This window comes from Balearica regulorum, chromosome 4, assembly GCF_011004875.1.
Source record: "Balearica regulorum gibbericeps isolate bBalReg1 chromosome 4, bBalReg1.pri, whole genome shotgun sequence".
Lineage (NCBI taxonomy): Eukaryota > Metazoa > Chordata > Aves > Gruiformes > Gruidae > Balearica > Balearica regulorum.
Genome location: NC_046187.1, coordinates 45,538,285 through 45,551,327, shown reverse-complemented (window position 1 = coordinate 45,551,327; position 13,043 = coordinate 45,538,285). Strand labels below are relative to the sequence as shown.

The window sequence follows — 13,043 nt, the reverse complement described above, 5'->3', positions numbered from 1 at the left end:
TTTGTAAATTACAGTCAGAAATATTTTTTCCTTCCCTCAAGTTTTTAAGGAACAGCACTGTAAGAATCTTATTGCTATTACGATTTATTTTTCTTTACTGTTTCATTGCACTTAGTTTTCAAAACAAGGCTTCTCAGTTTCATCTCTTGGGCCCTGCACACTTAACCAAAACATCTACATTTCTGACAGAGTAAGAAATAGCTTGAACATTTTGCTTTTGTTTTTTAAAGAAAAGTGCTAAAACAAAATAAAGAATATAATTTGTATCTTTAAACAGCTGACAAAACATCTAAATGAAGAACAGTTCAGACTATTTTAATACTTTGCAACTGCACCTGTTAACTGAAGCCTTGGTATTTCTTGTTTAATACCTTATATATTCAAGTTCTCTCCTTTGTTTCAGGAAGAACTTTCTCCTGGTTGCTCTTCTCAATTTAAAGTACTTAAATAACACAACTGATTATTTTACAAAGCACTATCAGTCAAGTCCTTTGTGATAAAGAATTAAAATCACAGTTTACAGCACGTATCACAAAGCAACAGCCAACTCCATTTGCACTCTGTTCAGCAAAACCAAGGTTGCTTTAGAACTCTTCACCTATTTAATTTTAAATGTTTAATATCAAATAAACTAATTAGATGTCACTCCTGAAAATATTTTTGGAGACTATTTCATTTACTACAGAACTGTAATTCAAGTTTGTGAATGGCAGCCAGTCTTTTATCACTTGGTTTTGAAATTCTCTGAAAAGCTCTTGCATTTCTTGACCTGTGTGAATGTCAGTTTGCACTAAAAGACAAAGCTACAAAGCCTTCCATTTAAGCAAACTGTCTTCTATATTTATTATATTTTCAAATATTACGTGGTTAAAAAGAAACTGAAATATTTGTACATGATCAGAAAAACTGAAGTCTTCTAACAGAATATTAAATTTATGCCTATTTAGATATCTGCATGCCCATCTAGCACATCTTTAATTTATATGAAACAGATTTTAAAATATTTGATTGACTAATGAATGCTATGTAAAAACAATTTTGTGGATTTTTAACACAAAATCATTATTAACAGATGGAGGTATTCTTTTGCAGTGTAAAGACTTCATGTGGAAGCCTATCTCCCCTTTCATCTATGCGTTTCAAGACTTTACAGGGCCACTAATTCCTAATGTCTCTAAATTGTGCCATGGGAACAGACAGACACTATTCACCAAAGATGAAATAATTTTGATTTTTTTCCCAAGTTTCCAAGCTCCTTTATAATGTTAAGAAACAAAACCCAACCCAAACCCTTCTTTGCACAATACTTCGTTACTATATCAAGCTAAAATCCTCAAATTTAATCTATGCTGTAGCATGAGGAAGTACTGATCTGCTTCCCACGGAAGTCAATGAATTCAATAAAACTTCAAAAGGTGGTTTTCTGGGTTATCTATTGCCTCTCCAGGCAAAGAATAAAAAGGTTAAAAAAAAAAAAAACCCGAGCTGTTTAATAGCACCACATTACGGAGACACTTTAACAGTGATTACACTGCCACAATAATGAAGACTAGTGGCGTTTTTGTGGGTGTTTTTGGGGAAAAAAAAAAATCATAATCCTGTAACATTTAAGAATCTGATCTTTTTGAATCTGGCATTATACGGAACACCTGTTTACCTTCAGTAACCTTTAACTTTAAAAACCAATCGTATCTCTCAGCAAGTTTTAGGAAACACTTAACATCTTCAGTTTCATGTTTTTGAAATACTTTGTAAGTCTTGAATATTCAAGTAACAAGTGACAGGACAAGAGGAAATGGCCTCAAGTTGCACCAGGGGAGGTTTAGATTGGATATTAGGAAAAAATTCTTCACTGAAAGGGCTGTCAAGCACTGGAACAGGCTGCCCAGGGAAGTGGTTGAGCCACCATCCCTGGAGGCATTTGAAAGACATGTAGATGTGGTGCCTAGGGACAGCGTTTAGTGGTGCACCTAGCAGTGCTAGGTTAATGGTTGGACTTAATGATCTTAAAAGTCTTTTCCAACCAAAACTATTCTATGATTCTATTTCATCACTGAATTAATACATGTATGTGAAAGGAGGAGGCAGAGTAAAAGCCATCTTAAAGATCTGTCCACAAATACATATTCTCTACCATGATCAGAACACAGAGAAAGAGAGAACACAAAACATATTTGCAGAATACAGAAACAGATGTCATTGTTAATGTTCAAGTAATAAGCCAGCAATGACGGCTCAAAGGAAAACTTACAGTTCAGATCCTGTAAAGCCATCTGCAAGTCTTACTACTGTGGTGGCATAATTTACAGTCTCAGGACTGTGCAGGACTTATTTGTCCCATCATGAATCCTGCCCCCTCCTCCTTTTTTTAAAAAAAACAAACAAACCAACCAACCCCCCAAAAACCCCAAAACCAAACACCTGCCACTCCCAACTTTAGAGAAATACTTTCAACTATTGAGGAAAACTTTTAAGGGAGAAAAAAAACCCCACCAAACTGTCAGTTACTGCATCTGCTCAGCTCCTTTGTCATGAAGATCACAGTAGTTAAAATATTAAGGTTTCCCACTCAAATCTTCAGATTTCAATGAACCACTGTAGCGCAAATTTGAACATACTTAACTTCTTCTCCTCTGTTTCCTATAACATAAAAGCGGCATCCCAGGGGGAGTTACCCAAATGCACTGACTACCTTTCTTTTACTCTGCCTTAGAAGAAGCTCAGATGAAATACTAGTAATGAGCACAAAACATCTCAAGAGAATACAGCAACTAATTGACACATGAACAGTTTTTCTGACAAATCAGATTAAAATTTTAAACCAAATAAAATTAAATTTATTTTGTGACATGTTACAAAAACACTTGCCTTCATCTGCAAGTAATTTCTGCCCATATGTCAATATTTATGGTCCATCGAATAGCTTCATTCCAATTAAATGAAAGAATTTTCACAGAGCAATATTTACAAAGCTATTGAACTACTAACTCCCCCACTCACAAAAGAATGTCAAAACAGCCATGCTACATACTGTTACACATTGCATTACAATGCTAACGTGAAATGGCCTGCATATACTGAAGAAAATAAAAAAAGATTTCGTTGGTGCATGACACTAGTTCAAGTTTCTGCCTAATGCTTTTCTAAGTATAAAAACGGAAGATGCTCGTCTGTGTCACTGAGCACGGAGATCTCCCGTGATCTCTTCAGTGATCTGTCCAATGTTACAGGCTCCTGGCTGGATTAAACAGGAGAGTGTACGCTAACCACCAGGCTGACATGTCAGCTCTTATATACTCATGCCCATCCCATTTGTGTGCATAGCTTAGCTGAGCACAGCCTCAGTCAGGCTGCACTTTCCCAGTGTCACTCCAGATTTTAAAAACAGTTCAAAACTGTAAAGAGGAGACGCCCTTTTTAAAAAACTACTAATATATTTCTTTTAACTTAATTTAGAACGGAAGCAGAACCAGAGAAGTGTTTGTTGTACATGACCAGGTCATTGGAATCACAGAGCTCGTTCCCTTACATGCCAGGCTACTTTGAGCACCTCTGACATCTTTAGCACAATATTTAATTACCAAGTTAGATAAGGTATGTACAAATAATAATTAAAACAAGTAAATTATCAAAATTCCTTCTTTTACTCTAAGTGTTATAGAGAGCCCAAGTGTAAACACCAAAACGGAGCACAAGGCATATTCACACACAAGCATCAAAGCTACCGTGGGAGCTTCGATGACTCGTCTCAGATACAGACAAAGCTGACTGATGCAGTGGTAAAAGTTTTACACTGTGTTAAAAATTCCCCAGGACAGCCTTTCAGCAATTCCTCTTAATCACTTATTGCAACATGAAATAAAGTCACTGTAGTGAAAAGAAAAAAACTTACCTTTTTTACCATAAAAAAGCCTCCACACTAAAGCCCTACACTGCAGTATAGGAAAAGTACAACAGACATAAAATGTAGTATATATTTTAATTGCCAAGATGTAAATGAGGCTTTAGGGTCATGCTACAGAGTCTTACCTAAAACACCCAGCTACAACTTTAGCATGCCTGCAGGCCTTTTAAACTGTTATGGAAAATTATTGCATTTAATTCAGCAGCTTCAACTCCGAGTTCCCCAAAGGGTTATTACAGTTTGGCAACAGGATGGCAATCCTGCCTAACGTACACAGTGCTCCCTCCCCATCTCTCACTTGGAGACCCTTCTTCCAGTATTCAACCCAGTTCAGTGAACACTAAGGTAACTGATTAAGAAGTCCAAATTTATTTTAGGTATTTTATGCCCTTTGATATATAAAAAGCTACATAGGCACAAAGTAGTAAAAAGGTAAGAAATAAAAGATGTTTGTTACCAAAATGAAGAGATAATTGCACAGAAAAGATTATGTCATTGCTTGGGTTGATTTATGGATCTACTATAGTGTGCATTATATTCCCTTTCAATGTGTATATCCATTTGAGGCATCTCAAAACATACAAAGCAAAACTAGAACTAGTTCTAAGAATAACAAGAGTCATTATTTTAATATATACAGTGCTGGAGTAGAAAAGGTTTCAAGAATGAGAGGATAAAGCTTGTAGATTTCTTTGTTACAGAAGAACAGTAACAGAGTACAAAATACTGTTATAAGGAAGGCCAAGCAAGACCTCTCCTACTCAGTCTCAAAAGTAGGAGGAACAGCAAGGAAAGCAGCACACTGCTCATAGCAAAGCCCTTCTTCCCTCCCCAAGGCCAGCAAAACTGAGCCAGGGAAGGAACTTAGATATTACATACCACAACCTTCCCTCCCAACACCTGAATATAACAATTCAGGCATTCCTAAGAACAATAGTATTCCCAGCTGCATTCAAAAGTCTACATTATTATTATTGAATTACTATTATTTTTATTACTAATTACCATTATTTAGGAATTAAGAATCATTGATCCTTCCACACTGATCCCTTAATACAAGCACAGTCTGAACGCTTGCTTACAAGGAGAACAAATTTCCTTTCATGATACACTACTACATAAACACAGGCAGTAAAAGAATCATAAGATTTTTGGGAGAAGCAGCAGGCTTGAACTTCTGTCTGAAATAAGAGCAAAGTATTTTGTGGGCTGCCAGTCAAGACAGTGCCTATTCTCAGCACTGACAAGAGTTGCTGAAAATAATGTCTAAGTAGTGCTGCTGAATAGATACATTGCTGCAAGTATCATTATTTTAATTTGATGATAATTTCCTTTTAATCTGTAACTGTTTACTAATGTAAATATTACATTAGTTACAGTTTGCACTAGGTATAGTACTTGCATGCCTCTTAATGGCAAAAGAACAAAGCAAATTCAGCTGGTACATGTAACAGGTAGATTAAAAAGCCCAAGCGCAATATGCAGAAATTAAGAAAATCTCCTGTCCACAAAAAATACTCACAATTCACACAACTAATCACCCATAAAACCTATTACAAACAAATACTAAGAAAAACTCAAAAGGCATAAAAGAGTGATGAAATTTCCACTTCAATGGCTGATAAAGTGAGATATGTCAGAAATCAACTGAGCTGGAAAAATGACACTTTGAAGAGGTGCTTAGGATGATCTGTAGCCACGGTGTGCCATTAGTCAAACTGATGACTCTTAATACATGGACATTTCAGGTCATCATATCTAGAAACTCACTTCTTAATATTAAAAGTCTGTCTTCCAGCACAGAAACTAGAGAGGATCCATCTGAAGTCAGCATTCTTAAGAGGGAGTGGGAAACAGATGGCCTGTCAGACAGGCAGTTCACAAACTAAAATTTTAAAAAAAGCCTCCTTAAGTCACTAACTAACCCTATGTTTTTAGAATTAAATTACAAATGAAAAAGTAGTAAAAAAAAAAAAAAAAGAGGAAGACCAGTAAAAAACATTGCGTATTCTTCAAGAATTTTTTGCATCAGTCAGGGAAACTGAACACTCATATCTACCATCACTACAGGATGTACTGTGAAGAAAAAGTTACTTTACATAGTCTATTTAAAAATCTCAGCTTCGTTAGAGACAGAATAAACAACAAATTAATGTACTCTATGTTCCTTATAAAAATTTCTTGCAGTAAGAGTCAGGAAAATTAGCAACATAAAGAGTTCTGTGGGGTCCTGGTTAGTCATAGAGGTTGATATTTGTGTAACAATTTTGCTGACATTACTTAAGATTGAAACCCAGGGGAGGCAAGAAGAGGGAAAGAACATCTCATGCCTTCCCTCAGACAGACAGAAAGAGATGATGCACTCTGAAATAATGGGAGTGGAGGGACTACTTCTCTGGTTGGCATTTTCCTGGGTGCAAAGACTGGACAGCAGCATTTGAGATGGAGCTACAGCTATTTCTGTTTGCTGGAAGCCCTCCACACTGCAAGGCTGCAAACCTTCAGAAGACAAAACCGAAAATAGCCCTAAGTTGGCTACGCATGCATAGAGCCTGGGGTTGTGCTGGCTATTAAGTTGCCAAGCAGGCCCTGTAGAAAAACATAACTTGCAAGGAGTGAAGGCTAAGACACTGGATAAACTGCTCTGTGAACAAGAACAGCCTCTTCAGAGGAACTCAGTGCAGGGTTACAGTGACAATTTCTGTTCCTTCACGGGAGGAACAGTTTGCAGCAACCATCATGAACTCTGATCTTGAGAGGAAGTGTCTACCTCTAATTTGGAGGATTTGAATAAGATGTGGTTTATCTTGAAAGGCTGAGTTAAGTGAGAAAGAGAACATGAAGACCAAAAGATTGAAATAATGTGGTGTCCTCCTGTAGAAAGGATGAGGGTGAGAACATGTGATGAAAAGATGGAGAGGTAAAGGAAGTTAAGGGAGCAGAAATGCTGCGGTATAAAGAAAAAATGAACACAAAAATGAGCTCAGGACAGAAAGTGAAAGGAGCCAGACTCATTAGCACTCAGTACGGCAACACTAAGTGACGCAGCAAGCCTAGAAAGAGAGAAGAGTTCAAGAGGAAAAAAATGAACTAAGAGAACAAAGAAAACTTCAGAAGGGAGAAACTCTGTGTCTCGATTACTTCAGAGCAAAGTAATAAACTCTGCAAGAGTCATCAGTATGTAATTCATTATTCAGCAGCAATTAAAAAGGCCTAAATACTTCTCTCCATTCCTTTAAAGTTGAAATTCATTCTTTATGCCACCACCTCCCTCCCTCTCCATCTTTTACACAATTCCACCCACCCCTTCCATGTTCTTATTTATCCTATCTCAATGGTCTCCTGATTTATGCAAGTATAATTCCTTCTTGAATGGTATCTACCAAGTTTACTTTTGCACCTGCTCAGAACTCTTCTGCATAGTCCACTTTTGTTCTGGAACAAAGCCATAGAAATCTAGGGATTTTTAAAACTAAAACAAGTGGAATGGAGAACCTGACACAGGAAAATCATGTAACAAGCCATGAGCATCAGGAAAGGTGCAACGGTCCCCAAGTCCCCAATCAGAGAGCATAGCAAAATGGTGTCTGCATTTCTGTTTGGAGAACAAAGCTATCAGTATGTCAGCTTCACCATCTGAACAGGCTGTCGATCATTCAACTCCCCCTTCAACAGCTCAGAGTTAATTTCAAACAATTTGACAGTAGTGAGGTTTCAAAAATAATACATGTCTCAAGTCACTATAAGGGAAATGAAGTATATTACATGTGACATGCAAGAGCTGGGCATACAGTCACAAGGCTGAGCTGAAAATATCCTTGTGAAGGTGTCTGGAAACGAAAGGAGGACTTGAAACTGCAATGAGGATGTCATTGAGGACACGCAGGAGAGGGAAGAAAGAATAGCAAAGGGTAGGTGCTGAAGCTATTGCTGTGTTTGCATGACATGTGATACACATGCACCATCAGCCTTGGTTTCCATGTACAGCTTGTCATAGTGAAAACTGAAATTCCACATAAACAGGAGACATTCACAAGAAGATTTTTCTTTCCTCAATGATCTGACGGGTAACCAGATGTTTCAGCTCCAGTCACATTATAATTAGGATACTGTTGCAGCCTGGAAACCTGGAGAATTATTTAGTGACTCACCTCAATAGAGAGTAACTAATAAGATGTATATATTTTTTATGCTCAAAAACTCTGTTTTGTTCAAACTTATCCCCTTGCCTCCACCACTGCAGCTTTCATTCTCAAAACAGCAACAAATCAAAACCACAGACAACAACAACAAGAGTCCCAAACATGATGAAAAGTTCCCCACAGAAACATGAGTACTGTATACTCGTACTATCACAAGATTCATTTATCCTTCCTAACACAGTAATGTGAAAATTTATTAGCTAATGCCTACGTAACATGTAGTAAAGCACTGTTTAATTTGATTAAGTTTACATTAGCAATCCCTACTACTGTATTTAACTATCCCATCTATTCAGACCATATCAGCTGTCATGTCTTCCTCCGTACTCCCCAGGTTCCTGCCTCCCTCTCTGCACAAGCTGTATCCTCCTATCACAGCCCCTAACTGTCTCTTCTTCAGCCCTACCTGACATCAGCAGACAGTAAAGGCTGGAGGTTGTTTGCCTGGTGGATCACTTCCTTCCTGTAACCCCTCTTCTACCTCTCTTTCAAACCATCCCTTTCATAGCATCAGATTTTAGCCTTACCTTAAAGATCACAAAAAACTTTTTGTCCTGTAATCACCCCATCCCACTCTTACCTCCAAGGTGCTGTCTCCAATTTCAACAGAACTAAGACTTTGATTAGGGCAAACAAAAGAATAATGCATTTTAAAATAAGTTCTCTGGCTAACTATGTGAGATGCAAAATTTCCCACAGCATCTAGCTATTTTGTTCAAAGGGCCATGTTTCTCTCTGAAGGTATATTCACACAGCCTACTCTAGCACGACCCTACCTGACTATCAACCAAGATCCTCTCTCGTAACAGTACTTAAACCCCAAACAATTAACCTTTAATAATGCAAAGCCTCCTTCAGGAAGCTGGGGAAGCAGGACAAAGAACTATCTCCTGCTGACCTTCTCTTCCGCTGGTGTGTGTTACCTGTAGGTAAGGCACCCAGCTGTGCTTCCACATGCCGCCAAATTTCTGCCCCGGGGATGCAGCAAAGCTGCTGCTGGCAGAGCCCACTGACAGCACCTGGTCCACTGCACTCACATCTCCGAGAGAAACCAGTCCCAACTTGTAAAAAATGCTTCACTGGCAGAAGATCCCAATTTTGCAAAAGAAGGACAAGCTTCTACAATGAGTGTGAGTGTTGAGCAGCTTCACATTATGCTTTTGGAGGGGAGGGAAGTTGCCTCTTCAAATCCTTTAAATTTCCACTTAATATAATACTTAGAATTTCTTAGTACAATCATTGATTAAAAATCCTTCTAACTAAAGTAATAATTCACTTCAGCAACAGATCTGAAGGTGACCTTTAAAAGACAGGCAATTTCTATCCTTTAAAAAAGTCTCTTAATAAAATTAATGGAAAGTTGGACTCTGAACACATGGACAATTAACTATAACTGAATAATGAAAATATTTAACAATTATCAATGAAATCCTTTTTGATCTAATACGAGTTTGTAGAGAAGCTCCACAGTTCAGTTACACCAGATCTAAACCATACGTAATTGTATTTCTTACCAAGTAAGTTTAGCAAGCACAGGTGCAAGACTGAAAGCCAAGAACACTGCAGGCTTCGGCTCATTTACAGAACAAGGAAAGCACAAGCAGAACAAGGAAGAGAATCTTCCCCACAGTGACAGTCAAGATGCCTCAGACAAGTCCATATGGACTACCTGGGTGGATGAGCAGGTAGTTTAATTTCCATCCTGTTTCAAATATTTCCAATTCTGTTTTAATATGAAACAGAGTGGAAGTATCACTAATTCATTATTTGCATGGCCTTACACCTAATATGAAATTATTTGTGATTTTCTTACTCTATAGTTAAGGAGACAAACACATTCCAGTATATGCTCTTCCAAGCATTAACTTTTTCTTGAATTGTCTTGATACTTGAGATATTTTTGTGGGAACAGAAACAGGGCATGAGATACATCATGAGATACATCAGAAGGCAGGATCTGGAAGGTTTCTTGATCTACACAATGGAGTAGCAGGGCTCATGTCCATCCTAAAGTGAAGGACCCTATAGCATAGTAGAAAGTCCAAGAAGTTCCTCCAACTGCATTAGCTACATTCAGAAGCATTTAAACTTTCAAGAAAATTCTGATCTTTCTCTCCTACTCCTGAGGGGTGGGCCAGGACCAAGAAATGCAGGCATCCGAAAAGGGAGAAAATGGCCGGCACCTGTACCTGAACTTGGTGGCATCAAAATCTTGTCTCTGTATTTGCACAGCTGAGGAGCATGATTAATAATTCCTGGGAGACAGCACCCAAGGTACAGAAATGACAGCGATGCTGAATACACATACCAAACCATTCTCACAGTACTGAGAGATCCAGTCTATACTGAAAAGTTTTGCCAACATAGTTGAATTTACTAGAAGCCATAGCTTAAGCTAGCAAAATTTATTGTGCAGATGCAGCGATGCTGACAGAAGAGTGCACTTTTAAAACCACTGATGTAGATAAGCCCTGAGACTGGAGCCGCTTTGATGAATATCATAGGCTCTTAACGCATTCAGGTGAAAGGATGAGCACAGCCAGCAGGATGAATGAAGGGGTTTGCACCACTCGGATATCATCTCCGGACACACTCAGCTTCTGGGGGGGGTCTCATTCAGCTGGGTACAATGAATGGGCCACTCCACGCCTCCAATTCATGCACAGACTGCCTTGCTGTGCTGCACAGAGCTGTAGAGCAGGATTAGTGAAACAATTTGTGTGTGTGTCTCTGAGTTAACTGGAGTTTCCAAGAAGCAAGTGTCAGAAAGAAAAAGATTTAACGTAAGATATATGCCAGTATTTGGGGAGTTTATCTTTCATATGGGGGAACAGGAGGGACAAAGGAAATCTTAATATTCCTTTATGTCAGTTAGGATCTCCATATAACTGAATTTAAGTATATGTAATCAAAGAATTCTCACACACAGACAGCAAGTAGTGCAAACAAAGCAAAAAAACCCAACCCCAAACCCACAAACATCAAGCACAGCTGTAATAGAGAAAGACAGATTTGCACAGAGAGTTTAAAACTTAGTGATAGAGACTAGAGCAGAGCAGGTAATAGAGATTGGAAAGGTGAGGAGACATTTTATAGCTCTGTAGCCTGACTAGGCACATAACCATCAGATTTTAACTGATGTGATCTTGCTTCCCTAATGCTTAAAAAGCTTAATTGAGTATTACAAAGAGAGTGAAATGTGTATGTGTGCATATACATATAAATGTTCCATATAAGCATATAAATATAAAAATAAAAAACACCTATGAAGGACATGTTGTGGGGAACGCATTATTAGAAATCATCATCTTTGAAATCTAAAATAATAAAAACCACTATGTAGCTAACCTAAGGCAAGCCAGCTTGGGAAATTTATGTCACTAATTTGACTCCCTTACCCCTTCAGCAACCGCATATTCCAAAACACTTTAATGCTGATTATTTGTCTCTTCACAAATAATGAGTTCTTTATGGTAAAAGTGACCAAATGAAGATAAACAGCGAGTACCGGAGGAAGGGGAACAGCACGAATGTTCTTGTGACTATGTAAGTTCAGTTTTTAAATAGCCTGTCCTCCCTCTCCCCTGAAAACACCATGGGAACCTCCCCCATCCAAATAAAAATGGGTGGAAATTTTTATATTTAGGTGCCAAATTAGTCCAATGTGCAAAATGCCATTGGGAAGATAAATTCTACACTGGTTTTGAAGCTAGAAAAACATAAAACTGTAATTGCCTCCAAATTCCTTTTATCTCTTTATTCAATTAAAATTATATTTATTATGGAAACAAAACCAGCATCACTAATAATAGTGAAATATTGCTAACTACATATTGGTCTGTATTGTCTTACCTGTTATCTCCATGGGGGCTACGTTCCTGTGTACCTGAAGGAGAAATTAGTAGCTTTTGGCAGAGGTTCCAGATTTATCAGGAGCTGCTGCCTTGGAGAGGAAAAGTACTGTCTATCAGCAAGTCAAAAACATTGCTGTGAGGCTGCATCTTCCACTTCCTATTTAAGCATTTAGTTACCTTTCACAACAACATGGCAACAACAACAAAAACACTACTGGCTGGTACGTGACTCTGGTTTAAAGGGCACTGACTGTCCACCAGAACTGTTACATTAGAGATCGCGTCACTGATTCAGTAACAGCTACAAAATAAGGAAGTCATGAAGTAGTATCTTACCTCAACACGATATCAGTCCTGAAAGTTTAAGCATACTAGTTCAGTGTGTGCCACACTTGTGATAGGACACAATACGGTTTTCTAAGAAAAGCAAACTGTCAGTCTCAATTTCCACATGCCTTATCCATAAAATCATGAAGCAGCTTGGCTTCGTCAAACAAACACTTAATTCAGATTCAAAGTATTGTTTGCTAGAATCCTCGTGATAAAATTCTAGAGTCTGGGTTTTCAGGTAACAACAGAAAAAAAGACTTGGGAGTCTTTTGAGGGGGTCTATGTTCTCCCTATTGACTGAAGAGGAAGCCAACAGGATTTGGCAAATGCTTACAAGAAATTCAGTTTAAAACTTATAAAAAAAAAATCAGACAGAAGAGCTTTTCTTTTTTTTTTTTAAAAAACAAGGAAGATGAAGAGCAATAGCATCTGTGTGTTCCCTTCCTTCCTCTCCCCTTTGCAGATGCCCTCGCTCAAACACACTCATCCCAGAGGAGCAAACCCATACTCCCACGTTCCACAGGCACACAGGATCACCCCACGCTTCTCCTCCTGGCCCCGGGCCTCAGTGTGGCACCTAGGACAGTCATGAAGCCAGGAGAGCAACAAGGAGGAGTTTGACAGGGTTTGGAGAAAATGAGATGATTACCTTTTCTCCTTAAGCAGCACAGCATTAGCTTATTGCTTGTGTCTACTTTGCTTTAACATTAAAAAAATAAAAATCTTTTTAGCCAGGTTTAAGAAGTTTCTGAC

At 38.2% G+C, this 13,043-nt stretch overlaps 1 protein-coding gene across 1 annotated transcript in view; it reads right to left on the bottom strand.

Annotated features, from left to right (window-relative positions):
• Nucleotides 1-13,043, bottom strand: part of TENM3 (teneurin transmembrane protein 3) — a 430,831-nt gene that overhangs the window by 325,259 nt on the left and 92,529 nt on the right.